A 5,794-nucleotide genomic window follows, 5' to 3' on the forward strand; every position below is an offset into this window, starting at 1 on the left:
CAAACAAACAAACAAAACAAGCAACCCAATCAAAAAATGAATGGCAGATATAGATAGACGTTTTTCCAAAGAAGGCATAAAGATGGTCAACAAACACACGAAACAATCCTCAACATCACTAATTATTAGAGAAATGCAAATCAAAACTACAATGAGGTATCACTTCACACTGGTCAGAATGGCCATCATCACAAAATCTACAAAAAAAGAAAAAATGCTAGAGAGAGTGTGGAGAAAATGGAACCCTCATACACTGCTGGTGGGAATGTAAATGTGTACAGCCATTATGGAGATCAGTATGGAGGTTCCTTTAAAAACTGAAAATAGAACTACCATATGACACAGCAATGCCACTACTGGGTATATACCCAACAAAAACTGTAATTCTAAAAGATGCATGCATCCCAATGTTAATTGCAGCACTATTTACAATAACCAGGACATGGAAGCAACCTAAATGTCCATCAACAGAGGAATGTATAAAAAATAATGGTACATATATACAATGGAATAATACTCAGCCATTAAAAGGAATGAAATTGTGTCATTTGCAGGGATGTGGATGGACGAGAGGCTGTCATACAGAGTGAAGTAAGTCAGAAAAAGAGAAACAGATATTGTATATTAACACACATATTTGGAATCTAGGAAAATGGTAAAGGTGATCTTATTTATAAAAGAGAAATACAGCCACAGACATAGAGAATAAATGTATGGATACCAAGGGGGAGGTGGAGGGGGTGATGAATTTGGAGACTGGGATTGACATATATACACTACTATGTATACAATAGATACCTAATGAGAACCTACCGTAGAGCACAGGGAACTCTGTTCTGTGCTCTGTGGTGACCTAAATGGCAAGGAAATCCAAAGAGGGGATATAGGCATAAGCATGGCTTAATAACTTTGTTGAAGAGCAGAAACTTACGCAGCAGTTTAAAGAAACTATACTCCAATAAAAACATTTGAAAAAAAAATTCAACTTCCATTTTAGATAACAACTCTCCAGAAAGTTGGCTTAGAAGGAACATATCTCAACGTAATAAAGGCAAAAATCCCACAGCTAACAACATATTCGATGATGAAAATCCAGAAGCTATTTTTCTAAGATCAGGAACAAGAAAAGTTCATTCACTCCTGCTACTTTTATTCAACATAGTTCTGGAAGTCCTAACCATAGCAATCAGAGAAGAAAAAGAAAGAAAAGGAATCAAAATTAGAAGGAAAGAGGTATGACTGTCGCTGATTGTAGATAATATGATAGTATACATAGAAAATCCTCAAGATGCCACAAGAGCTCATCAATGAAAATGGTAAAGTTTCAGGATACAAAATTAATATACAGAAATCTGTTGCATTTCTTTACACTAACAGCAAACTATCAGAAATAAAAATTAAGGAAACAATCCCATTTACATTTTCATCAAAAAGAATAAAATATCTAGGAGTAAATCTAACTAAGGTGGTAAAAGAACTGTACTCAGAAAACTGTAAGACACTGATGAAAGAAATTGAAGATGACACAAACAGATGGAAAGATACACCATGTTAATGTATTGGAAGAATTAATATTAAAATGACAATACTACCCACACAATCTACAGATTCTATACAATCTTTATCGAAATACAAAGGGTGTTTTTCACAGACATAGAACAAATAATTTAAACCTTTGCAAGGAAATAAAAAAGACCCCAAACAGTCAAAACAATCTTAGGAAAGAAGGACACAGATGGAGGAATCACATTCCCTGACTTCAGACTATAAAACAAAGCTACAGTAATCAAAGGATTATGGTATTGGCACCAAAACAGACACAATGATAAATGGAACATAACAGAGAGCCCAGGAATAAACCCATCCATTTAAGGTTAATTAATCTTTGACAAAGGAGGATAAAAGACAGTCTCTTCAATAAGTTGTGGTGGGAAAACTGGACTGCTATATGTAAAAGACTGAAATTAGAACACTGCCTACCACTATATACCAATATAAACTCAAAATGGATTAAAGACCTAAATGTAATACTGGAAACCATAAATCTAAAAGAAATCACAGGCAGAACACTCTTTGACATAAATCATACCAATATATTTTTGGTTCTTTTTCCTAAAACAAAGGAAATAAAATTAAAAATAAACAAATGGGATGTAATTAATCTTAAAAGCTTTTGCACAGCAAAGGAAACCATGGATAAAATGAAAAGACAACTTAATGGGAGAAGACATTTCTATATATGACCAGTAAGGAACTCTTATCTGGATATATATATATATATATATATATATATATATATATATACACACACACACACACACACACACACACACACACACACACACAACTAATACAACTCAACATGAAAAAAAAAACAATTAAAAAATGTACTGAGGACACAAATAGACTTTTCCAAAGAAGACATACAAATGGCAAACAGGCACATGAAAAGATGCTATAGTTCATTAGTCATCAGAGAAGTGTAAGTTAAAACCCCAATGAGATATCATCTCACACCTATCAGAATGGCTATCATCAAAAAGAACACAAATAAAAGTTGACGAGGATGTGGAGAAAAGGGAATCTTCATGCACTGTTGGTAGGAATGTAAATTGATGCAACCACTGTAGAAAATATTATGCAAGGGCTTCCCTAGTAGCACAGTGGTTAAGAATCCACCTGCCAATACAAGGGACAAGGGTCTGATCCCTGTCCAGGAAGATCCCTCATTCTGCAGAGCAACTAAACCCATGAGCCACAACTACTGAGCCTGTGCTCTAGAGCCCATGTGCCACAACTACTGAAGCCCACGTGCCTAGAGCCTCTGCTCCGCGACAAGAGAAGCAACCGCAATGAGTAGCCTGCACACCACAATGAGGAGTAACCCCTGCTCACTGCAACTATAGAAAGCGCTCACACAGTAACAAAGACCCAAAACAGTTAATAAATAAAAATAAAATAAATTAATTAAAAAAAAAAAAACATGATGGAGGTTTCTCCAAAAACTAAAAATAGAACTACCACATGACCAAGCAATTTATTCCAATCCTGGGTATATATGAAGAAAACCAAAACACTGATTGGAAAGGATAAATGCACCCCAAAACAGTATTTGTTTTTCACTTTCTGGCTTACTTCACTCTGTATGACAGACTCTACGTCTATCCACCTCATTCCTTATAACTTCATTTTATTCCTTTTTATGGCTGAGCAATATTCCATTGTATATATATGTCACATCTTCTTTACTCATTCATTTGTTGATGGACATTTAGGTTGATTCCATGTGCTGGCTATTGTAAATAGTGCTGCAATGAACATTATGGTACATGTTTCTTTTTGGATTATGGTATTCTCTGAGTATATGCCCAGCAGTGGGGTTACTGGATCAAATGGTAGTCCTATTTTTAGTTTTTTAAGGAATATCCATATTGTTTTCCATAGTGGCTGTACCAACTTACATTCCCACCAACAGTGCAGGAGAGTTCTCCATTTTCCACAGCCTCTCCAACACTTATTGTTTCTAGATTTTTTGATGATGGCCATTCTGACCAGTGTGAGGTGATACCTCATTGTGGCTTTGACTTGCATTTCTCTGATGATTAATGATGTTGAACATCTTTTCATGTGCTTGTTGGCCATCTGTATGTCTTCTTTGGAGAAATGCCTATTTAGGTCTTCCACCCATTTGTGGATTGGGTTATTTGCTTTTTTGGTATTAAGCTTCATGAGCTGCTTGTATATTTTGGAGATTAATCCTTTGTCCATTGTTTCATTGGCAAGTATTTTCTCCCATTCTGAGAGTGGTCTTCCTGTCTTATGATTTCTTTAGTTGTGCAAAAGCTTTTAAGTTTCATGAGGTCCCATTTGTTTACTCTTGATTTTATTTCCATGATTCTAGGAGGTGGGTCAAAAAGGATCTTGCTTTGATGCATGTCATAGAATGTTCTGTCTATGTTTTCTTCTAGGAGTTTTATAGTGTCTGGCCTTACATGTAGGTCTTTAATCCATTTTGAGTTTATTTTTGTGTATGGTGTTAGGAAGTGTTCTAATTTCATTCTTATACAAGTTGCTGTCCAATTTTCCCAGCACCACTTATTGAAGAGTCTGTCTCTTTTCCATTGTATCTTCTTGCTTCCTTTGTCAAAAATAAGGTACCCATGTGTGCTTGGGTTTACCTCTGGGTTCTCTATTCTATTCCATCGATCTTCTTTCTATTTTTGTGCCAGTACCACTGTCTTGATCATTGTCGCCTTGTAGTATAATTTGAAGTCAGGAAGCTGACTATTCGGAGTCTTTTGCATTTCCATACAAATCATAAGATTTCTTGTTCTAGTTCTGTTAAAAATGCTGTTGGTATCTTGACAGGGATTGTGTTGAATCTGTAACTTGCTTCTGTTTCCTGCTTAGAAAATTTCCTTAAGCAATTGTTGTAAGGCTGGTTTGGTGGTGCCGAATTCTCTTAACTTTTGCTTATCTGGAAAGCTTTTGATTTCTCCATCAAATCTGAATGAGATTCTTGCTGGGTAGAGTATTCTTGGCTGTAGGTTTTTCTATTTCAGGACTTTCAGTACATACTGCCATTCCTTTCTGGCCTGCAGAGTTTCTGCAGAAAGATCAGCTGTTATCCTTATGGGTTTTCCCTTATATGTTATTTGTTGCTTCTTTCTTTCTGCTTTTAATATTTTTTCTTTGTTTAATATTCATTAGTTTGATTAATATGTGCCTCAGTGTATTTCTCCTTGGGTTTATTCTGTATGAGATTCCCTGCACTTCTTGGACTTGATTAATTATTTCCTTTCCCAAATGTGGAAGTTTTCCACTATAACCACTTGAAATATTTTTGCAGACCCTTTTTTTTTCTTCTTCTTCTTCTGAGATGCCTATGATTCTCATTTTGGTGAGCTTAATGTTGTCACCAAGGTCTCTGAGACTGTCTTCCATCCTTTAGATTCTTTTTTTTTTTATAATAACATCCAAATTCCCATTTTTAAATTACAACCAAGTTTGTGGATATTGTTTATTTGTCCACTTTTTTTTTTTAATTTTTTTGGGGGGTACATCAGGTTCAATCATCTGTTTTTATACACATATCCCCGTATTCCCTCCCTTCCTTGACTCCCCCCCCTCGAGTCCCCCCCACCCTCCCTGCCCCTTTAGATTCTTTTATTCCCTTTCCTGCTCTGTGGCAGTTATTTCCCCCATTCTATCTTCCAACTCACTTATTCGTTCTTCTGGCTCAGTTATTCTGCTCTTTATACCATCTAGAGTATTTTTAATTTCTGTTATTTTGTTGTCCATTACTGTTTGTTTGCTCTTTAGTTCTTCTGAGTCCTTATTAACTATTTCTTGTATTTTTTCTATTTTGTTGTCGAGATTATGGATCATCTTACTCTCTGAATTCTTTTTCAGGCAATTTGCCTATTTCCTCTTCATTTATTTACTCTTGTGGGTTTTTTCCTGCTCCTTTGCCTTCATGGTGTTTCTTTGTTTTCTCATTTTGTCTAATTTATAGCATTTGCTGTTTCCTTTACCTATGCTGCCTAGTAGTAATTCCTCTTGTTTCTGCCCTTTGCACCTTGTGATGAAGTTTGTCCAGTGTCTTGAATAGGCTTCCTGGTGGGCTGTCTGGTGTCTGCCTTCTGGTGTGTGGGGCTGTGTCTTTTCTCTCTGTTTAGCAGGGCCATGTCATGCAGTGTTTTTTAGGGTATCTGTGAGGTTAATATGGCTTTGGTTAGTCTGTGTGCTGGTGGGTGGGTTTGTGTTCCTCTCTTGTTTGTAGTTTGGTGTGAGG

Source organism: Hippopotamus amphibius, chromosome X, assembly GCF_030028045.1.
Source record: "Hippopotamus amphibius kiboko isolate mHipAmp2 chromosome X, mHipAmp2.hap2, whole genome shotgun sequence".
Lineage (NCBI taxonomy): Eukaryota > Metazoa > Chordata > Mammalia > Artiodactyla > Hippopotamidae > Hippopotamus > Hippopotamus amphibius.